We start from the raw sequence: 24653 nt of genomic DNA on the forward strand, positions 1-24653 counted from the left end.
CTCCACTGGGTAGAAAATCTCCCTCCTCCTCCTCACCCCATCCAGCAGGACCTGGAGTGAGGCATCACTAAATCTGGGAGCAGCCTTTCCCCTGATCTGCTCCATGCTGTACTTTTGGTTGTTTGCTGCAGGGAAACCTGGAACCATGGTAAGTGCCTTCAATTTACCCGCGATCACGTGGGGAACGGACCAATTTCACTGGGCGGGTTACCATGCGCCCAGTCCCCCCGCCCCCACGCTGCCATCCCGCCTCCCTGGTAATATCGGAGCCTATATCTTTGCACAGACCTTTTGCTATTATGATGTTTTTATTACTGGCGGGAGCCACCCCACACTCTCAAGGATATTTCGCCTTGAGTCCCCTACCCACCCAGTGTGATGATCAGTCAACTGGGCTGAGCCTACCCGACGCACATCCGGTCTTACTATACCTCTATATTGTCAAGTCTTGCCGCAGGTGCCAATTTGTAATAATCTCTGGAGCGGGGATGTTTGTCTCTCCCACTATTCAATGACTCGACTTGACACCATATTGGTTGTAGAGGTTGTTCAGACTTTATTGTATAAGGTAGTTCAGACTATATTATATTACAGTCTGTTAGCAGTAAATAACAATCGCTTTAACAGTACAATAATAGATTCATATTACCCTCCTCTCGCAATTGGACAATCGGCACGTCTGGCTCATTGATGTTGATCTTCCCAATAGTTACACAGAGTTAGACCAAAGGCCAGCATTAACCCTCATAATCCATGATTCACAGATATTCTCCAGGTCTATTATTAATTCTTTGTAAGTTCCAGGGCATTTTTAATAGCTTCTTAAGTTTCTGCCTGTTTGCTTCAGATGTTAATCATAATTAGTAAGAATAGCATACTTTACAGTAACACAGTCTGTACTGTCCATTGGATCCATGCCTGATAATGCCGCAAATACTTTTCTGCTTAGTAATGGCACAAGTTGTTCTGCCCATATGTCTTTGGCCCACTTATGATGGCTTGCTTATAATTCAAAGCCTATAAAAATCCATCTAGGTCCTCTCCTTCTTTATCAGACTGGATTTAACAAAATGATCTCATACGAATTTATGAGCGAGATCAACTGTTCCTTCACATAGCGGCCTTGCTGATGGTCTGCCTTTCTGGGCCAGGTCAAACGCCTGTTAGTGCTCCTCTTTTTCTTCCACCTTCAATGGTTGCAGTTTATCTTTTCCTCTCCATTTCCTCAATTGTCTCTGTTGTCTTTTTCTCTGCCTCCAGGTTCTAACCTGCTTCTTGTCTTTTTCCTGCAGCCAACCAGACTGCCTCTACAATTTACTCCTCTTCATTCAAATTACCTGATTTGTAGCACTAAATTCACACTCTGTTGTGTTATTTACATTACTAAATTTAAATTATTGGATAATTCAATTTTTTTAGTGTGAAAATGACTGAATTATCAGGAGTAGATTGTATCTTTTTATCTAAGTCTTTCTGAGCTCTTGTAGACATTTTTAAAAAGACTACTGTTTGCTACAGTTCAATGTACTTTAATTTTAAAACATCTGAATAACCTTTTCAGTCTATGTATAAAAATGTAATGATCCCATAGTTGCCACTGGAGCTACATTTTTGGCTTTTATGTTAGATTTCCTTAATCACATAATCGATTAAGGAAATCACATAATTGCTCAAGTCTCCAATCCTGGAGCTTGTTCCTCTCTTTCTGAAGGTTCTCCACACTGTGCTCAAGACAAAGACCATCCCAGACACCTTTAACACAACCACAATTATATCAATACACAAAAAAAAACAAGGACACCACCAATGCTTGTCATACAGACTTACATTCCTCCTCAATGCTAGCTGTAAAATATTGGCCATGGTTTTTTGAGTTGTTAGACTTTTTGTGGCTGTTTGTCAGCTTTTGCAAGCTTTCTAGGTTGACATGTATGTATTCAGCTTTACAGTTTGAAACTTGTCTTGTCTGAGAGTGCTGTTTTATTATCATATTTCTTTATCCTTCATCATATCATAATTATTCTGCTCCTCCATTAATGTGGAGCTCTTCAAAGTTGGAGTTTAATCAAAACTAAAAGTGGATCAACGAATTTTAGATGAGATGTTGAACCAAGTCTGTTGTTCAAGTGGACACAAAAGATTCCATGGCACTATTTGAAGACGAGCAAGGAGTTCTCCCAGTGTCTTACAACACTCACCCCTCAACCAACACCACCAGAACAGATTAACTGGTCATTTATTTCGTTGCTGTATGTGGGACTTCACTATGTACAAATTGGCCAATGCATTTGCCTACAAAACAATAGTGATTATACTTGAAAAGTAATCTATTGATTATGATGCATTTTAGGACACCCTAAGGGAATTAAAGGCATTATATAAATACAAGTGCTTTCTTTCTTTCTTTCTTTCACTGACCAACTACACACACACACACACACACACACACGGAGCATTTTCCAAACTGTAACTTAATTTCAGAGGTTGATTGCCCAAATTATTTGTTGCTATGTGTACAAATACCTCAGTTCTGATACCTCTTGGTCTGCAAGGCAACTTTTCAATATCCAGAAATGCCCAATGTCAGTGAACCAGACTACAAATTTCCTACTGCAGTACCCAATTGCTTCTTAAATAATTCCATTACTCTCTCTGAGTCCACTCTTTGTGTGAGGAACTCCCCTACCTCAGTCCTTCTCTGAGCATAAAGCAGTGTGCCCTTGTCCTGTTCTTGCAATTTGGTTGAAGTAATTATTCAGATTTACCATTTACTGCCTTTACTTTAATAAGATTACATCTCAGATGCTTCCTTTCGAAGCTGAAAAGTCCAAGTTTCTCCAGTTTTTGCTCATAACTTATCTCTAACACTAAGGATCAACTTGTGGCAGGAATGATGGTGATGATGATGATGGTGATGATGGTGATGATGATGATGGTGATGATGACGATGACGATGATGACATTGCCCAATGTGGATTGGAGTTTTGTAGATCAGAACTGCAGAACAGCAGCTCCATCACGACCTGTTCCTTCTTTGTTCAAAATGCTGATCAGCCAAAAAGGGAACACATGACCCACCCTCCTCTCAACAACAAAACTTCACATGAACTTCCCAGTACAGCGGTGTCAGACCATCAACAACCGCCCAGCCGCCTGAGAATGCAGGGGATGATCAGTGCCTTTATTCTGATTGCCATCCAAATGGGTAAGGAGCCAGTCTCACTGTATTGGTTTTTCTTCACGTTGTCTCTGTTGGAGTTCACCTGAACATTTTCTGTCTCCCTTTCTTTTCAGCTCCAGTTTTATCTCATACTACCCTACACATACCCCTTGCAACTGTGCTTAGCCAGGAGGGAGGGTCGGCGAAACTTGAAGGTCTAAGTGGTCAAAACAATCGCAATATGGGCCACAATTTTAATATGCTGGCAGGAGAAGTCCGGGGTGGGGGAGGGTGATTTGCAGGCCCCAAACCTGGAAGGGAAGTAGGCGGGTGCGACCGCAACCCTAATGAGGCCAATCAAAGCCTCTTCTGGGTTTCACCACCGGCAGGCTGGCTGCTGACAGGAGCTGCATATCCGAGGTGGGGGGCGGGGGGGGGGGGGGGGGCGGAGAAAGAGAGAGACAGAGAGAGAGAGACCTCACCGACAGTTAGGATAAAGATGGGGGGTGGAGGGGGGAGCAAAGATTTAGAATGGAGACATCGGGCATCGGGATCAGAGTAGAGACATCAGACATCGGGACCAGAGGGCAGACATCGGACATCGGGATCAGAGTGGGTGGGGGGGGTCCAGGCATCGTTGTTTTTTAAGGTATGTTTATTTAATTTGTTTGCAATGGGAAATGTAATTTAATTTAATATATTTAATTTATTTTTCAGTGATCCGGCCCTTCCCTCCTGGTTTCACTGGGCAAAAATTGGAAGCCGTGGGAAAGCTGCCCAAGTAACCTCAATGAGGTACATTTGCCCCTTTAATTATCAGCCCGCCGGATTTAAGTGGGGGGCGGGACTTCCTGGTGACTGATGTACGCACGCACACAAATTTACCTAAGTCTCATTCAAAAATGTGCGGCTTCCAGCCGGGTCGCCTGCCTGCTCCCAAAAACAGCGATTTTGATTGACCCTCTGCCCCCAACCCACCCGTTTTTCCCTTTTAAAATCGTGCCCCTGCAGTGGGGATATTGCCCGCCTGGAACCTCCCAAATCAAATGGCTCGTGTGCTGGAGCCCGGGATCTACAAATTTTACTCGTATGCCAGGGATGGAAACCCGATTTTCCGAAAACAATGAGAGCAAATTCGCTTTAAAAATCGACAACTTGAAACAGGAGGATTCAAGCAGATATTACTGTCAGAACGGGGATGATGGCGATGACTGGTGCGGTTATAGAACGACACTGAAGGTAAAACCAGGTAAGTGATGGCAAATATTGAAATACGTGGGAGGATTTTCCCTGGCGGCGAAAGCACAATAAATATGTTGATTTTGTACAAAAAGCCACGAGGGAATCTAAATGCTGAAGAGAAATGACATACAGGTCACCAGAGGCGGATCTATTCCCTCTTCACCATTGGTACCTCACAATGTAGTCACTCCTCGGCAAGTGGATTAAATTTAACTCCAATAATGTTCACCAATTAAAGGCCCTTTAACCCAATGACAGTATCTAAATTGGTTAGTGCTCAGGTTTTGATGTCATTAGGAGTTTAATGAAGCAACTGAATGTTGCACAAGCATTTCGTTTAAAATAAGTCAATTCTACAGAGTCTAATATTGGATACTACATAAGAACATAAGAAATAGGAGCAGGAGTAGGCCAATCGGCCCCTCGAGCCTGCTCCGCCATTCAATAAAATCATGGCTGATCTGATCCTAACCTCAAATCTAAATTCATGTCCAATTTCCTGCCTGCTCCCCGTAACCACTAATTCCCTTTACTTCTAGGAAACTGTCTATTTCTGTTTTAAATTTATCTAATGATGTCGCTTCCACAGCTTCCTGGGGCAGCAAATTCCACAGACCCACCACCCTCTGAGTGAAGAAGTTTCTCCTCATCTCAGTTTTGAAAGAGCAGCCCCTTATTCTAAGATTATGCCCCCTAGTTCTAGTTTCACCCATCCTTGGGAACATCCTTACCGCATCCACCCGATCAAGCCCCTTCACAATCTTATATGTTTCAATAAGATCGCCTCTCATTCTTCTGAACTCCAATGAGTAGAGTCCCAATCTACTCAACCTCTCCTCATATGTCCGCCCCCTCATCCCCGGGATTAACCAAGTGAACCTTCTTTGTACTGCCTCGAGAGCAAGTATGTCTTTTCGTAAGTATGGAGACCAAAACTGTATGCAGTATTCCAGCTGCGGTCTCACCAATACCTTATATAACTGCAGCAATACCTCCCTGTTTTTATATTCTATCCCCATAGCAATAAAAGCCAACATTCCGTTGGCCTTCTTGATCACCTGCTGCACCTGCATACTAACTTTTTGATTTTCTTGCACTCGGACCCCCAGATCCCTTTGTACTGCAGTACTTTCCAGTTTCTTGCCATTAAGATAATAACTTGCTCTCTGATTTTTCCTGCCAAAGTGCATAACCTCACATTTTCCAATATTGTATTGCATCTGCCAAATCTCCGCCCACTCACCCAGCCTGTCTATATCCCCCTGTCGGTTTTTTATGTCCTCCTCACTCTCCACTTTCCCTCCCATCTTTGTATCATCTGCAAACTTTGATATGTTACACTCGGTCCCCTCCTCCAAATCGTTAATATAGATTGTAAAGAGTTGGGGACCCAGCACCGACCCCTGCGGAACACCACTGGCTACTGGTTGCCAGTCCGAGAATGTACCATTTATCCCAACTCTCTGCTTCCTGTTAGATAACCAATCCTCCACCCATGCCAGAATATTACCCCCAATCCAGTGATTCTTTATCTTGAGCAATAATCTTTTATGTGGCACCTTGTCGAATGCCTTCTGGAAGTCTAAATACACTACGTCCACTGGTTCCCCTTTATCCACCCTGTACGTTATGTCCTGTACGATACTGTAGCGGTCTAGGGTATTTTTCTGTTACTGTGGTGGATTGAGGTCTTTTGGTGCTTTCCCCCTGTCATTTTGGATGCAGTTTATATGACACAGAGTCAATGATAAACCTGATTCAGATGGAATGGGACAGAGTCAATGGTATGAACCTGGTACAGATGGAGTGGGACAGAGTCAATGGTAAATCTGGTTTAGATGGAACGGGACAGAGTCAATGATATGAACCTGGTTCAGATGGAATGGGACAGAGTCAATGGTATGAACCTGGTTCAGATGGAGTGGGACAGAGTCAATGGTATGAACCTGGTTCAGATGGAGTGGGACAGAGTCAATGATATGAACTTGGTTTAGATGGAGTGGGATAGAGTCAATGGCATGAACCTGGTTTAGATGGAGTGGGATAGAGTCAATGATATGAACCTGGTTCAGATGGAGTGGGACAGAGTCAATGATATGAACCTGGTTCAGATGGAGTGGGACAGAGTCAATGATATGAACCTGGTTCAGATGGAGTGGGACAGAGTCAATGATATGAACCTGGTTCAGATGGAGTGGGACAGAGTCAATGATATGAACCTGGTTCAGATGGAGTGGGATAGAGTCAATGGTATGAACCTGGTTCAGATGGAGTGGGACAGAGTCAATGATATGAACCTGGTTCAGATGGAGTGGGATAGAGTCAATGGTATGAACCTGGTTCAGATGGAGTGGGACAGAGTCAGTGATATGAACCTGGTTCAGATGGAATGGGATAGAGTCAGTGATATGAACCTGGTTCAGATGGAGTGGGACAGAGTCAATGATATGAACCTGGTTCAGATGGAGTGGGACAGAGTCAATGATATGAACCTGGTTTAGATGGAGTGGGACAGAGTCAATGATATGAACCTGGTTCAGATGGAGTGGGACAGAGTCAATGATATGAACCTGGTTCAGATGGAGTGGGACAGAGTCAATGATATGAACCTGGTTCAGATGGAGTGGGACAGAGTCAATGATATGAACCTGGTTCAGATGGAGTGGGACAGAGTCAATGATATGAACCTGGTTCAGATGGAGTGGGATAGAGTCAATGGTATGAACCTGGTTCAGATGGAGTGGGACAGAGTCAGTGGTATGAACCTGGTTCAGATGGAGTGGGACAGAGTCAATGGTATGAACCTGGTTCAGATGGAGTGGGACAGAGTCAATGGCATGAACCTGGTTTAGATGGAGTGGGACAGAGTCAATGATATGAACCTGGTTCAGATGGAGTGGGACAGAGTCAATGGCATGAACCTGGTTCAGATGGAGTGGGACAGAGTCAATGGCATGAACCTGGTTCAGATGGAGTGGGACAGAGTCAATGGCATGAACCTGGTTCAGATGGAGTGGGACAGAGTCAATGATATGAACCTGGTTCAGATGGAGTGGGACAGAGTCAATGGTATGAACCTGGTTCAGATGGAGTGGGACAGAGTCAATGATATGAACCTGGTTCAGATGGAGTGGGACAGAGTCAATGATATGAACCTGGTTCAGATGGAGTGGGACAGAGTCAATGATATGAACCTGGTTCAGATGGAGTGGGACAGAGTCAATGATATGAACCTGGTTCAGATGGAGTGGGACAGAGTCAATGATATGAACCTGGTTCAGATGGAGTGGGACAGAGTCAATGATATGAACCTGGTTCAGATGGAGTGGGACAGAGTCAATGATATGAACCTGGTTCAGATGGAGTGGGACAGAGTCAATGATATGAACCTGGTTCAGATGGAGTGGGACAGAGTCAATGATATGAACCTGGTTCAGATGGAGTGGGACAGAGTCAATGATATGAACCTGGTTCAGATGGAGTGGGACAGAGTCAATGATATGAACCTGGTTCAGATGGAGTGGGACAGAGTCAATGATATGAACCTGGTTCAGATGGAGTGGGACAGAGTCAATGATATGAACCTGGTTCAGATGGAGTGGGACACAGTCAATGGTATGAACCTGGTTCAGATGGAGTGGGACAGAGTCAGTGGTATGAACCTGGTTCAGATGGAGTGGGACAGAGTCAGTGATATGAACTTGGTTCAGATGGAGCAGCCTTTGAGAATTTCGGGACAGCCCATTCAGAGCAACTTACCGTACTGTCATTGAATTGAATGTTTGTCAAAGATATTGTGTTTGGCTTTCTCAAATTAGACTATAAAATGTTCTCTTACTTTACATTTCTGTACTATGATTGTTATTTGAACAGATTTATTCAGAATGGCTTAAATTTCGCAAAGATAAGTACTAATGACGGAGACCATTCAGCCAATCTATGTCATGCATAAAAACCTACTGACCCCTCATCACAGCATCTAACTACCTGCCAGGTGACTTCAGAACTTGTTGCTCCATGGCCCGATCATTCCAGGCATTAAACTTTGCATGAAGTACTTCCTGATGTCTTGACATTGTTTTTTTACCAGTTTATACCTGTGTCCCCTTGTTCTGTGCTCCTGGTTGAACTTGAAATAGTGCTCAGGAATAACCTTTTGTATTCTATTAGTATATTATATACCCCTATCAGCTCCCCTCTTGTTCGTCTCCTTTCAAAACTGAAGAACCCACATTTTTCTAGCCTTTCCTCATAAGTCAGTCCTCTGACACTAGGCACCAACCTCATATACATTTAATGCCCAGCCCAGTAACATCATTAAAGGTACAAATGTGTGAAAAAAAAATCAAAAGTTAAAATATTTTTAAGAGCCTGGGTGTAGAACAAGCACAATGCACTTGATTTTAAAGGTGCACTAAAATGGGTTTAGGAAAACTCGAAGAGATGCAGTGCAGCTACCTTTAGTCGGAGCTGTAACAGACCACGTCTCTTTACTGTGGCAAAAGAAGATTAAAACTAATTGCCTTTTCCCCATCTAATTTCAGCCATCCCACCAAGACCTCCTTCAGTAGATCTCCATTATGCACCTCCTGAGAAAATCTTCCAGCAGACTGGCAGCACACTTCTTTGTGTGTCAAGAGATTTCTACCCAAAGAATATTTTTTTATTATTTGTTCATGGGTGGCAATCCAGCGGGCTGCTTTGTCCTGGATGGCGTCGAGCTTCTTGAGTGTTGTTGGAGCTGCACTCAACCAGGCAAGTGGAGAGTATTCCATCACACTCCTGACTTGTGCCTTGTAGATGGTGGAAAAGCTTTGGAGTGTCAGGAGCTGATGGAATATTCTCCACTTGCCTGGATGAGTGCAGCTCCAACAACACTCAAGAAGCTCGACACCATCCAGGACAAAGCAGCCTGCTTGATTGGCACCCCATCCACCACCCTAAACATTCACTCCCTTCACCATTGGCGTACCGTGGCTACAGCGTCGCGGAATACCCAGCCTCTGACCTGCTCTTGTAGCCACAGTATTTATGTGGCTGGTCCAGTTAAGTTTCCGGTCAATGGTGACCCACAGGATGTAGATGGTGGGGGATTTGGTGATGGTAATGCCGTTGAATGTCAAGGGGAGGTGGTTAAACTCTCTCTTGTTGGAGATGGTCATTGCCTGGCACTTGTCTGGCGCGAATATTACTTGCCACTTATCAGCCCGAGCCCGGATGTTGTCCAGGTCTTGCTGCATGTTGGTTTGGACTGCTTCATTATCTGAGGGGTTGCGAATGGAACTGAACACTGTGCAGTCATCAGCGAACATCCCCATTTCTGACCTTATGATGGAGGGAAGGTCATTGATGAAGCAGCTGAAGATGGTTGGGCCTAGGACACTGCCCTGAGGAACTCCTGCAGCAATGTTCTGGGGCTGAGATTGGCCTCCAACAACCACTACCATCTTCCTTTGTGCTAGGTATGACTCCAGCCACTGGAGAGTTTTCCCACTGATTCCCATTGACTTCAATTTTACTAGGAATCCATGGGGCCACACTTGGTCAAATGCTGCCTTGATGTCAAGGGCAGTCACTCTCACCTCACTTCTGGAATTCAGCTCTTTTGTCCATGTTTGGACCAAGGCTGTACTGAGGTCTGGAGCCGAGTGGTCCTGGCGGAACCCAAACTGAGCATCGGTGAGCAGGTTATTGGTAAGTGCCGCTTGACAGCACTGTCGACGACACTTTGCTGACAATTGAGAGTAGACTGATGGGGTAGTAATTGGCCGGATTGGATTTGTCCTGCTTTTTGTGGACAGGACATACCTGGGCAATTTTCCACATTGTCGGGTGGATGCCTGTATTGTAGCTGTACTGGAACAGCTTGGCTAAAGGCGCAGCTAGTTTTGGAGCACAAGTCTTCATCACTACCGCCGGGATGTTGTCGGGGCCCATCGCCTTTGTTGTATCCAGTGCACTCAGCTGTTTCTTGATATCGCTGTCAGCCGTTTCTTGATATGAAGTGGAGTGAATCGAATTGGCTGAAGACTGGTTTCTGTGATGGTGGGGATATCGGGAGGAGGCCGAGATGGATCATCCACTCGGCACTTCTGGCTGAAGATGGTTGCAAATGCTTCAGCCTTGTCTTTTGCACTCACGTGCTAGCAACCGCCATCATTGAGGATGGGGATATTTGCATAGCCTCCTCCTCCCGTTAGTTGTTTAATTGTCCACCACCATTCACGATTGGATGTGGCAGGACTGCAGAGCTTTGATCTGATCCGTTGGTTGTGGAATCGCTTAGCTCTGACTATAGCATGTTGCTTCCGCTGTTTAGCATGTGGCTACGAGAGCAGGTCAGAGGCTGGGTATTCTGCGGCAAGTGACTCACCTCCTGACTCCCCAAAGCCTTTCCACCATCTACAAGGCACAAGTCAGGAGTGTGTTGGAATACTCTCCACTTGCCTGGATGAGTGCAGCTCCAACAACACTCAAGAAGCTCGACGCCATCCAGGACAAAGCAGCTCGCTTGATTGGCACCCCATCCACCACCCTAAACATTCACTCCCTTCACCACTGACGCACCATGGTTGCAGTGTGTACCATCCACAGGATGCACTGCAGCAACTCGCCAAGGCTTCTTCGACAGCACCTCCCAAACCCACGGCCTCTACCACCTAAAAGGACAAGAGCAGCAGGCCCTTGGGAACAACACCACTGCACGGTCCCCTCCATGTCACACACCATCCCGACTTGGAAATATATCGCCGTTCCTTCATCGTCGCTGGGTCAAAATCCTGGAACTCCCTTCCTAACAGCACTGTGGAAGAACCTTCAGCACACGGACTGCAGCAGTTCAAGAAGGCGGCTCATCACCACCTTCTCAAGGGCAATTAGGGATGGGCAATAAATGCTGGCCTCACCAGCGATGCTGACATCCCATGAACAAATAATAAAAAAAAAATGCTCCTCTACACTCCTCATTGAACCAGGGTTGATCCACTGGCTTCTTGGTAATGGTAGAGTGAGGAATATGCCGGGCCATGAGTTTACAGATTGTGCTGGAATACAATTCTGCTGCTGCTAACAGCCCACAGCGCCTCATTGATGCCCAGTTTTGAGCTGCTCAATCTGTTCTGAATCTATCCCATTTAGCACGGTGGTAGTGCCACACAACACGTTGATGGTGTCCTCAGTGTGAAGACGGGACTTCGTCTCCCCGAGGAATGTGCGGTGGTCACTCCTACCAATACTGTCATGGACAGATGCAGCTGCGACTGGTTGATTGGTGAGGATGAGGCCAAGTAGGTTTTTCTCTCATGTTGGTTCACTCACCGCCTGCCGCAGGCCCAGTCTGGCAGCTATGTCCTTCAGGACTCGGCCAGTTCGGTCAGTAGTGGTGCTAACGAGCCACTCTTGGTGATGGACATTGAAGTCCCCCACCCAGAGTACTTGCTATCTTCAGTGCTTCCTCCAAGTGGTGGTCAAAATGGAGGAGGACTGATTCATTAGCTGAAGGAGGGAGGTAGGTGGTAATCAGCAGGAGGTTTCCTTGCCCATGTTTGAGCTGATGCCATGAGATTTCATGGGGTCCGGAGTCAATGTTGAGGACTCCCAGTGCTACTCCCTCTTGACTGTATTTCACTGTACCGGTGGGACAGGAACTACCCAGGGATGGTGATGGAAGAATCTGGGACATTCGCTGAAAGGTATGATTCTGTGAGTATGGCTATGTCAGGCTGTTGCTTGGCTAGTCTGTGGGACAGCTCTCCAATTTTGGCACAATTCCCCAGATGTTAGTGAGGAGGACTTTGCAGGGTCGACTGGGCTTGGTTTGTCTTTGTCGTGTCTGGTGCCTAGTCGTCCAATGCCGGGTGGTTGGTCTGGCTTTATTCATATTATGACTTTTTGTAGCAAGATTGTGCAACTGAATGGCTTGCTAGGTCATTTCAGAGGACGATTAAGAATCAACCACATTGCTGTGGGTCTGGAGTCACATATAGGCCAGACCGGGTAAGGACGACAGATTTCCTTCCATAAAGGACATTAATGAACCAGGTGGGTGCACATGAGCCAGGACTGTTCATCAACCGAAAGGGATACCACTCTATCAATGCGCAACTGGTTTGCAAGCACTGGGAGAGGTTTCTGCACGTGTGTGCCAGATTCCCTGCCAGCTGCCATGGTTCCTTCATTTTGTGTGAATCCAATGTCCCGGCCCTCTTCCACTCACAAGACAGATTTAAGGGCTGGCTCCTTGGAGACAAGCGATCCCCCTTCAGACGTGGCTCATGACACTTGTGAGAAACTCCACCAATGCGACATAGCAGCGGTACAATGAGAGTCATAACATAGCCAGGTCTGTCACTGAACAAGCTATTGGAATGCTCAAGATACGCTTCAGGTGCCCGGATTGATCTGGGGGATCCCTTCAGTACTCGCCAGCGAGGGTGTGTAGAATAATAGTCGTGTGTTGCGTCCTGCACAACATCGCTCAGCAGAGAGGGTTACCGGTGGATGAGGTCTCATGTGCTTATGAATCATCCGCACCTGCCATCAACATTGAAGAAGATTAGGAGGAGGAGGACGATGGGCAACCCACCGGCAGAGCAGCGGCTCACCTGTCTGCTCATGGTGCCAGCGACTCACTCATATTTGATAGATTCTCATAAAGAGATCTGTAAAGTGAAGATAGTGAAGTACTCAGACCTGGAATGACCACTGACACCAGCAACACCCCACCCCCCCCCACCCCACCCCCGCCGTTTGCACACAACAGTTCTACAACCAAACATACACCCATTGTAAACACGCTAAATGGGTGGCATCAGGTCCTGCCGTTCATGATGAGGGACATGCAAATGCACTTTCATGAAAGGGACTCAAAATGGACAAGACGTGGCAGTGGTGGGGACAAGTATGACATTTATTGTGAATATAGAAGAAAACAAATAGAAATGAAAAACATGACATTTCGTCAGACACCCTTGTGCATACCCTTGGTGATTACAAAACCTTCGCCTTCCTCTTCCAACTACTTCTACATGGCTTCAGCAGAGGTAATGGCAGGTTGCTCAGGTTCCTGCCTGACTGCTGAGATGCTCTCAGCCTACGCCCTCTGGGTTTTGGAGTCTGTTAGGGCCCCACCAAAGACTGCTCCACCTGCACCTCTGCAGCGGCAGACTTGGCCACTGGGAGCGGAGGCAGCATTGCGGATACCAATTGAGGGGGGGGACAATGGGCGAGACGTGGGAGCGCTTTTAGTGGAATCCCCATTTCCATGTCACCTTTCACCATCATCCCTCTCCTGGGCCAGGCCCACATCACTTCTACCACTCAGCTGGACAACAGCTTGGAGGACATGTGTGAAGCCTTGTAAGGCCACTGCTAATGTTTCTGTCTGCCTGTTTAAGGCTGCAGAATGTTGGTCACCCTGAGTCCGCATGGCCATTGTCAGGGCCTGAATGGACTCATTAGAGAGCCGTGCTTGAAGCTCAATGGAGGCTGCCATTTCTCTCCATTGCAGACATTCCTGCACTTACCCGTGCCACCAGTCCACTAATGCTGAAGGTAGACTCCTCCATCCTCTCCGCTGGTGTGGAGAGTGTGTGTAGCACGTCTTCCAGTATGTCGCAAAGGTACATCTGTACATCAATCATTCTTCTTTTCTAGGACGGCCCCCGGGGTTCAGCATTTGTGTCCAGCTGAGCAGAGCTTGGAGATGCGTACGCCCCCTGAAGTGGACTCTCCACAGCTGCCCCAGCACCATTGTCTGTTCGTGCTCACCTGTGTGTGGTGAATCACCAGGTGACAACCCAACTAACTGTCTAATAGGCCCCACTGAGGTGTGAGTATCTGCGCTGGTGGATGGCTCGCTATGATGTGACAGTGCGCCCTCAGAGGCAGGGAGCTCCTCTGAGGAATCGCCCTCGTCCAGGTCATCTGTTGCTTCAGCACTCCTTGAGAGCCCTGGAAGAGAACATACAGCAATATAAGGATCATCGCAGAAGTGATGTTGCGATGAGCATCCTGAGGTGTACATCATGTCAATCATTGATAACATCAATTCATGTTGTGTGTGAGGGATGTTAACGTTCTGCCAGCAGACGTTTGCAGGGTGCCAGTCTCAGCATCTCCAACAGCGAGGCATTCCTGCGACTCGCTGAGCTCCAAGGCTTCCTCCACCGCCTCTGTTTAGGACCACTATTTGTGATAGGCCCGCCCCCCCCCTCCATTCCTACTCCTCTCCCGTGCATTTTGCGCTCTTCTCCTACAAGTGGAGAAAGAACAGACGTGTGAGTGAGTGAGAGTGACAGGGTCACCCAATGGATGCATTGCTTTGGGTGAGGCTTTCCATGAAAGTGATCGAGATGCATCAGAGGGTGAGTATCAGACAGATTGATCACATTGCATCAGGATTGGGGTGAGTGGGAGTGGTGGGTGCACAAATGGGGAGGTGAGGAAGTGCACAGAAAGTGAAGGTTACTTGATAATGAGACTTAAGTGGGTGTGAGGAGTAATGTGAGGGAATAGGCTTGGCGAAACAGAGTGGGGTGGGTTGGGTGGTGTGTTGAATCCCTACGTGGTCAGTTTTCGGTAAAATATTAAAATGTCTACGTGGCAAAGAAGCAGAATGCAAAATGGTTAGAAAGGGTTAATTAGTTAGTAACTGAGATTGATACAAGTGGCCTGGCCCTCCTGCTGGGCCATATGTTTGCGTAGTCAGCAGGTTTGCATGGTCTTATCAATGATAGGTCTTTGATGTGAGTCAAGGACTGGTCTGAATGTCTCCATGTTTATGGCAGATCAATATAGGTAACGAGCTTAGCCAAAGTTGAAAGACATTCCAGGTTGGGAGATAAGGAACAGAAGGAACAGGGAAGAACATTCCAAGTTGGAAGATGAGGAAGTATCCCCTTTGATGTCTAACAGCTGCATGATCAGCACATGGACGATCTATGATTGGCCGGAAATAATGTAACCTCGCATGGCAACCTATGCCCGGCTTATGATTGGTGTTGACCCTCGTTAAGTATGTTCCAACCCTATTCATCTGTATAAAAACGTGTGGATTTCTGTATGTTTTTGTTCTTGCTCTGCCAGCATGGGGGACTCTATCAGGAGTCCAAATCAATGCTGCAGACTAAGAACCCTGCTATTAAAGGTGTGCTGAACTTTAAAATGTATTCGACTTCAGTTTTTACTGAACCAGACTGAGGGGAAAGAATCCGATCGTCATGTACACCACAGGATGTGGGTGAATCAGTAACTGTACTCACTTTTCCTGACCTGGTTAGGTCTTTAAAGCGGTTCCTGCACTGTACCCACGACCTGCCACCGTTCTCCTGCTACTCAGCTCCTCTGCCACCTTGAGCCAGGCCTTCTTGGTGGGAGAGGCAGGTTGCTTCCTCCTATCCCCTGGGTACAGTATGTCCCTCCTGCTCTTCACACCAGCCAGTAGCAACTCAAGAGAAGAGTCATTAAACTGGGGTGCTGGCTTCGTCCTTTGTTGTTCCATTTCTTTAAATTCCTCCTTTCTCCCTCAAAATCCACGGTGCAATGTCCCTTTAAATACTCCAGCACCCAGCACATCATTCAGGTGTGTAGTATGCCTGCTGCTCAGCTTGGAGACCCGAAACCCGGAAGTCACATCAAGGGTCTTCAATTGAGTCGCGATCGCTCGAGAAAACGCATGAAAATTTTTCCCAGTTTCCCACCTGCTTATTGACCTCCCTTCCTCCCCCACCCGCTCAGATCCCACCGCTATGTTAAAATTTACCCCTATGTTTCTGTTCTTTAATACAGCATGTTTCAGGGAGACTCTGAGCTGGGACGCCAGACTGGAATCCCCTTACAAAAACTTTTATTACAAGATACAAGGACAAGAGTGGTATGTTTGAATCGCAAGTATCACTCCAAGAAGTCTAGATATTGGTTCACATCCAGATAAAGTAGAGATTCTCAAATCCTTCACTATCGACACCAACAGTAGTGGAGCTCTTGGAGAGACCATTGTACCCTTATTGAGGAGGTTTGATAGCGTAGATAGGGAGAAACTGTTTCCACTGGCAGGAGGGTTGGTAACCAGAGGACACAGATTTAAGATAATTGGCAAAAAATCCAGGAGGGAAATAAGGAGAGTTTTTTTTACGCAGCGAGTTGTTACGATCTTGAATGCACTGCCTGAAAGGGTGGTGGAAACAGATTCAATAGTAACTTTCAAAAGGGAATTGTATATATACTTGAAAAGGAGAAATTTGCATGGCTAGCGGAATAGAGCGGGTTAGTGAGGCTGATTGGATAGCTCTTTCAAATATAGCACAGATATGATGGGCTGAATGGCCTACTTCTGTGCTATATGATTCTATGATCCTAACTGTAGATAAGGTGAGAATTCTCTCACTGCTACACTCCCATTGTGTTTGTAAATAAAACCAGTTGTTGGTGCAGCCTGGTGAACAGTCGGTTAACATTGTATATTCAGTCTACTTTTGGAAGGGGGGAAGGTCAGGGAATGGCATGTGATACCTTCCAGTAGCCAGTGTACAGTGTAAGGTTCTCTGTTACAATTCATGGGTCTCTCTATTGTTTACTTAGATATTGGGCAGGGAAAGGTACACTCCAGATCATAGGGGATGTGGGGACAGCTTACAGGAATTACCAATGATGCTGAACCTGAAAAAATAGTTAATGTAAAAACCCAAAAATGTGATCCCCCCCCCCCCCCCCCCCGTATGCTTGTGTTACTGTCTAAAGTTTCTGGGCTCTTGTCTTTTAAAGTTAGTTTTAATAATAAAATAAGCAATAAATGTAATTGGTATTCATACATTTTTCAACCTTTATGAAAGGTCTCTGATACAATATTAATTAGAAAATGCTATAAAAACACAGTAGGTCAGTCAGAGAATGTAGATGAGAAGACAGGTTAATGTTTCAGGTGTATCAGCTACCTGGGAACTCAGAACCTACCTGTCTTTTCTCTTTACTGACCTGCTGTGTGTTTCCAGCATTTTCTGTTTTCATTTTGCAGTAGAATTGTTTTTTGGGGACAGAATTTTTCGCAATGACACTAATTATGTCAGCTGTTCTATAACACTTTTATGTTTGTACATTACAACTGTTTAAATAAAATGGAATTGCTCAAAGGTGATGACTTTTCAATACATCGTCAATGAACAAAAATCCATCCGCCACTGCAACTGATTGTGGGCAACTTAGATTGGAACCATATCATAAAATTAGAGCACAGCAGACCTCTGAACACCTGATCCTAAACACAGAGAAAAAAATTGTACATAAGATGGCCTGAGTTAGAATCACAAAGCATTACAGCACAGAAAGAGGCCATTGGGAACATTAAGTCTGCACTGGTGTTTTTCTCTATATGAACTACCTAGTCTAATCCCACTCTTCTTCTCATTCTCCTTTAATTTTACTTATTTTTTATTCATTCATGGGATGTGGGTGTCAGTGGCAAGACCAACATTTATTGCCCATTCCTAATTGTCCTTGAGAAGGTGGTGGTGAGCCGCCTTCTTGAACCGCTGCAGTCCGTGTGGTGACGGTTCTCCCACAGTGCTGTTAGGAAGGGAGTTCCAGGATTTTGACCCAGCGACGATGAAGAACGGCGATATATTTCCAAGTCGGGATGGTGTGTGATTTGGAGGGGAACATGCAGGTGGTGTTGTTCCCATGCACCTGCTGCCCTTATCCTTCTAGGTGGTAGAGGTCGTGGGTTTGGGAGGAGCTGTCGAAGTAGCCTTGGCGAGTTGCTGCAGTGCATCCTGTGGATGGTACACACTGCAGCCACAGTGTGCCGATGGTGAAGGGAGTGAATGTTTAGGGTGGTGGATGGAGTGTCAATCCAGCGGGCTGCTTTGTCCTGGATAGTATCGAGCTTCTTGAGTGTTGTTGGAGCTGCACTCATCTAGGCAAGTGGAGAGTATTCCATCACACTCCTGACTTGTGTCCTGTAGATGGTGGAAAGGCTTTGGGGAATCAGGAGGTGAGTCACTCACCACAGAATACCCAGCCTCTGATCTACTCTTGTAGCCACAGTATTTATGTGGCTGGTCCAGTTAAGTTTCTGGTAAATGGTGACCCCCAGGATGTTGATGGTGGGGATTTGGCGATGGTAATGCCATTGAATGTCAAGGGGAGGTGGTTAGACTTGTTCTTGTTGGAGATGGTCATTGCCTGGCACTTGTCTGGCATGAATGTTACTTGCCACTTATCATCCCAAGCCTGGATGTTGTCCATGTCTTGCTGCATGTGGGCACAGACTGCTTCATTATCTGAGGGGTTGCAAATGGAACTGAACATTCTGCAATCATCAGCAAACATTACCACTTCTGACCTTTTTCAAACAGCTATCTGACTCCCTGTTAAAAAGAATTTATGGACTTAGTTTCAATAAAGGTTTGTAGCAGAGAATTCCATATTCCAACCACCCTGCATGTAAAGAACTTTTTCTAACCTCCCGTTTAATTCTTTTTGTGATTGTCTTAAATTTGTGTCCCCTCATTACTATCTTACTGACCAGTGGAAACAATCTATCATGATTTACCATATCATAACCCTTTATCTTTCTTTATTTGTCTGTCTGTCACTGTCTCTCTAGAGACTTGAGCACGTAATCTAGGCGGACACTTCAGTGCAGTGCTGAGGGAGTGCTGCACTATCATAGGTGCCATCTTTTGGATGACATGTTAAACCGAGGCCCCATCTGCTCTCTCAGGTGTATGTAAAAGATCCCATGACATTATTTGAAGTAGAGCAGGGGAGTTCTCCCCGATGTCCTGGCCAATATTTATCCCTCAAGCAACATCACTAAAACGGATAATCTGGTAATTATCTCTGCTGTTTGTGGGACCTTGCTGTGTGCAAATTGGCCGCTGTGTTTCCTACATTACAACAGTGATTACATTTCAAAAGTACTTCAATGGCTGTAAAGCATTTTGGGCCATGAAAGGCGCTATACAAATGCAAGTCTTGCTTTCATCTTCAGAAGTCTCCTTAAAACCTATGTCTTTGACCAGGCTTTGGTTACTTCTCCCAGCCAGCTTCTCCCAATTCCTATTGGATGTTTGTTACCTCTTACCTTTGCAACACACTTTGGGTCATTTCACTATCATAAAGGCTCTCTGAAAATATAAGTTGTTCTGTTAATGATTTAAATTCATACCTGAATAGGAGATGAATAAGGGACTACATGGACACACATGAGGGAAGAGGCTTAGGGCTCCCTCTCATATATTGCTTTGGGTCTGCAGTTATGGCTGAATGAACTACACTATAATGTCATTATTTTGCAAAAAACAATTAAGTTTTTGTTATGTTCTCGTACCTGCAGTGATATAAGGAACAGTTGGATGCTACAATGAGGGAAATGTTAGATTCTCTGGGTGGATGAATTAAGATGGGCTGAATGGCCGCCTTCATCTGTAATCTAAGACTGAAGTTATGTTGAAATTACTTGTCTAATTCCCGTATTTCTGGATTTTGATATGGAGCCAGCAGATCTGAGTTATATTGCTGATCGTGAGTCATATTAAGGTCCAAGAGATGGGCCCTCTCATGCAGCCTTGGAGGTGCAACACATCTTGGCTGAAACCAAAAGCTAATATAGTGAAACATTTAGTTTCCCGCTGTACAAGCATTAAAAAAAGGAAGTCATTCTTGCAGAATGGGTATTTCTCAGAATTTAGACAAATAAATATATTTTTATATAAAGAAATCATAGGGTTAGCCATTTAGAAGTACTGATTTCCAAATGTTCTGAACCTATACTAATTATAAGACTGCTGACCACATTTGTTCCTCTCCCAAAATACTTTAAGAACGCTTCCCTTTATTGGGAAGTTAGTCAAAGTAGTTACTTTCACACCCAGCACCAACTTTGTGCAAAGCCTTAGAAAGAAAGAAAGACTTGCATTTATATAGTGCTTTTCACAACGGCTAATGAAATACTTTTGAAGTGTAGTCACTGTTGTAACGTAGGAAACATGGAAGGCAATTTGCGAACAAGTTCCCCCAAAGAACATTGAGATAAATGACCAGGACATCCGTTTTTAGGTGTTGGTTGAGGAATAAATATTGGCCAGGACACCGGGGAGAACTCCCCTGATCTTCTTCAAATAGTGCTCTGGGATCTTTTAAGAGAGGGCAGACTGGGTATAATGTCTCATCCAAAAGATAGAACCTCTGACATTGCAGCACTCCCTCAGTGCAGCACTGAAGTGTCACCCTGGATTATGGGGCTCAAGTCTCACAGAGATGCAGGAGGCAAGTTTCAGGCTATCAGAAATCTGGGTCTCTAATGGACCTTTATTTGTTGCTTGATTTCAAGAAATTATGAACACATGGGAACTCTGAAGCTTCCTATCAGCAGCTCCATGTTAGCCACTGTTTGAAAGAAAAGTATTTGCTAAATATGACAATCACGGTTTAGCAATTTAACAGCCAGAGAATCAGAATCTTGAACACTATAAAATAATGAATCTTCCGCGAGTACAGCTGCACTGATCAGAAACTTTACATCAATGGCTGTTCTTTGAAACTTGAGTCCCAAACCATGGTTATTCCATATGTAGTTTAACTGCTTCTAACACCTGAAAACTTGCTCTCATAAATAAAGCTTTGGCTCTTTCTGGGAATCAAAATTAAAAACAAATGCATGTATATCTTAAGAAGACTGTCTATATCCCATCCTTAGGAGCAGCCCTTCCTATGGACTACATCCAAAAGGTGGAAGGATGTTTTGTGTGCTCGTATGACCCTGGTAGCTATGCTGGTGGCAATATAGCCAGAGAGGTCGAAAGGCAGGAGTCAAATTAAAGGTCAGTCCACCAGTCCTCCTGGTGGGGTTTTTTGAGTCAGGCTAACGACTTATCCACATGATAATACCTTTCGTTATGGAAACAACCGAGAGACAAGACGAGTCTGTCACAGACTTGCAAATGTAAACACCAAATGTGGACAACCACGATCTGTTGTTTGAAAGGCAAGATGATACACCGATCGGAGTCAAATACTTTGCTTTGGACAGACAGCAGTGGAAGAAATGGGTTGCCCTACGTGCCACGAGGTTGCCTGCCTTTCTTCCGTGACCTTGTCTGTGCCCGGGTGGCCCTGGATAGGGAGCATGTGGTGTCCACTGGTATGCTTGAGGCCTTCTGCAACCAGTAGACACACACAATGACACTATCATTTAGTTTTATAGGTTTCCCCTTTGTTCTATTGAAATCAGACTTTATGTTTCAATTCTTTTATTAATTGTGCCTCTTTAAAACAAATGGGCATGTGCAAATTTGTTTCTCTGGGTAATCCAGTGTCATCGTTATGGATCATTTAAAAAAGAGGCAACAGCACTGCTAATCTGGGTGAGAAGCAACTCTGTTCCTGCAATTCCTTTCAAAGTAATGAAGCTAAACAAAGAGTCTGCACAAATATTTTCCACAGATGCAAAAAATTGGATGCACCCTTAAAAACAATTGTACCTTAAGTTTAAATTTATTATGGTCGATCAAAATAAAAGTTGCAATTTGTTTGTGTCTGCTTCATTCTTAATAAGTTTTACTACATTAAAGGCGCATTATAAATGTAAGTTGTTCTTGTTGTAGGAGTGGGGCACATGTCTTCATGTCCTTATATTATCCTTTGCACAGATTCTCCTCAGCGCTACTGAGACACTCTACTTCTGCAACATACTCAATTTTTATACATCCTAAATCTCTACCTGCTTCTCCTTTTATTTAAGTAAAAATGGGAAATCCAAGATTATAACACACATTATGCGTCTGTCTGGTATTACTGGGAACTGTATTATGTCAGCACCCAACCACAGATTATGCTTAGCACAAACATACATTTCACTACTCCACCTCCCAAAATTGCTCTCTTTTGCTGTTTCAGTATAAGTAATTAAAATCCAGCTGTTATGTACAATTGATGAGAGAATCTTTGCTTTAAAGGGGCCCTAAATTACATTTAAGTCTATTTACTTTCAAGCAGCGTAGACTGAGAGGTGACCTGATCGAGATCTATAAAATAATTAAAGCGCTAGATAGTGTCCCTATTGATAGATTATTCCAGGTTAACCTGTTGGGGAGGACCAGGGAAATGAGTTTAAACTATGGAAGAGTAGGAATAGACTCGATGTTAGGCGGTTCTTCTTTTCCCAGAGGATTGTGAGCCTCTGGAATACATTGCTGGCTGGTGTGGTGGGTGCTGACTCTGCCTTCAAGAGAGAGCTGGACCAGTTCCTCACCGAGGCAGAAATATAGAAAGTAAGTGTCTTTATAGATAACTCATGGTCCATGTAATCTCATGGACTGGTTTTCACCGCCTGAGGGGGTCGGAGAGGCATTTTAGAGAGTATTTTTTCCCTTATCGGTCGTGGGTTTTTATCTGTTTTTTGCCTCTCCCAGGAGATTGCATGGCTGCGGGGGTGGGTGTGAGGTCGGGGTTGGTGGGGGGGGGGTGGGAAGAATTGTTTGCCATGATGCTCCGGCCATCATAGTGTGGGCAGGCTTGATGGACCAGCTGGTCTTTTCCTGTCCTTCATTTCGTATGTTCGTACCCTCCCCTCAAGACTTACACTTGGGGGTAAATTTTAACGGGGAGCCGGGAAGAGGGCGGGAAATTCCTAATGGGAAACCTGAAAGCACGGGTTGCCCGGACATCTATACGATTTTGACATAAGGATGTCTTTCATCTTTTTTCTTTAGGTTTCCCACCCAACAGGCCAGCCAGATTGCCAGCCCGGCTGTCAATCAGACGGAAGAGCAACCAGGGTGCAGATGCCAGCAGGTAAGTCTTAGATGGGGGGGTCATTGGGGGCAACGGGGGTTATCGGGTGATCAGTCATCTGGGGGTTCGGTCACTGGGGGCGGGTTCGGTCATCGGGGTGGTCGGTCATCGGGGTCATCAGGGGGCCATTGCAAGGGGTCAGGGGTCATCGGGGATTGGTCATCGGGGGGGCCGGTGGTCATCCGGAGGAGGCGAGAGTCATCCGGGGGTTGTTCATCATGTGGGAGGGGTCGGAGATCCTGGGGGTGTCGGAGATCGTCGGGGGTGGGGGGGGCGTGGGTCAGAGATCATCAGGGAGGGTCGGACGTGGGGAGGAGGTCGGCCGATTGTGTGTGTGGCATCACAGCAGGTAGGCTTGTTGGGCCTGGAGGAAACACTCCTGTTCCTCCTGGCCCACAAGCAGTGCAATAAAGGCTCTTAAGTGGCATGAAGCAGAAGGCTCGGGAATCCTCGCCCCCAGGAGTTAAAAATAAAAAACCTGTCAAAATGGAGGCCCGCAGCCTCTTTAAAAGATTTTATTGACTGACCCGCCTCCTGACCCACTCGTTCGTGGGGTTAAACTTTACCCCTTGGTTTTGACTCCCCGTGTGCAATGACTTGTATTTGCCGTAACTACAAATGTTATCATTCTCCTCAATCTCAAAAGAACATGGACACTTCTCATGGGTTGAACCTCAACTGAAAACTGACCCTTGCAACACTATTGCTAATCCTTAGTAACATTTTCAGGTAAGAGACCACCTTCGGCCCGTCTGTCCCACCTATCCACAGTACTTCTTAGATGCTTCGCTATGATCCTTACATGGCCATCTGTTACCACTGAGACCCTCTTTCAGGTCTTAGAGCAGAGTGAATTGAAAACAGCGATTTATCAGAACTACATTTAGGTGGTCAAACATTCATGGGTAATCCAAACATACAAAGCTGCCAAACAATTATGTCGATGTGCCCACTTTGTATGAACACTCTTCTCACTACTGTAGGGCAACTCCTTAAGTTTTACAAGGGTGTCGCACTCGGTTGAATGCTGTCTTGATGTCAAGGGCAGTCTCACCTCACCTCTGGAATTTAGCTGTTGTGTTCATTTGGACCAAGGCTGTAATGAGGTCTGGAGGAGGTCCTGGTAGAACCTAAACTGAGCTTTAGTGAGCAGGTTATTGGTGAGTAAGTGCTGCTTGCTAGCACTGTTGTCGTCTCCATCACTTTGCTGATGACTGAGAGTAGACTGATAGGGCAATAATTGGCTTGGTTGGAATTGTCCTGCTTTTTGAGGACAGGACAGACCTGGGCAATTTGCCACATTGTTGGGTAAAAGCCACTGTTGTAGCTGTACTGGAACAGCTTGGCTTGGGGCGCAGCTAGTTCTGGAGCACGGTCTTCAGCACTACAGCCGGGAGGGCATACTGGGTGTATGGACGGTGTATGAGTGTATAGGGGATATATGTAGGCATACAAGTGT

General features: G+C 45.5%; 1 long non-coding RNA gene across 1 annotated transcript; it reads left to right on the forward strand.

Annotated features, from left to right (window-relative positions):
• The first annotated feature begins 3126 nt into the window (after positions 1-3126).
• LOC137332167 (uncharacterized) lies at positions 3127-23196 on the forward strand. Its single transcript, XR_010965606.1, has 3 exons — positions 3127-3205; positions 3878-4409; positions 23113-23196. It is a non-coding gene; the product is annotated as an uncharacterized lncRNA (long non-coding RNA).
• Positions 23197-24653: the final 1457 nt, after the last annotated feature.

Source organism: Heptranchias perlo, chromosome 14, assembly GCF_035084215.1.
Source record: "Heptranchias perlo isolate sHepPer1 chromosome 14, sHepPer1.hap1, whole genome shotgun sequence".
NCBI lineage: Eukaryota > Metazoa > Chordata > Chondrichthyes > Hexanchiformes > Hexanchidae > Heptranchias > Heptranchias perlo.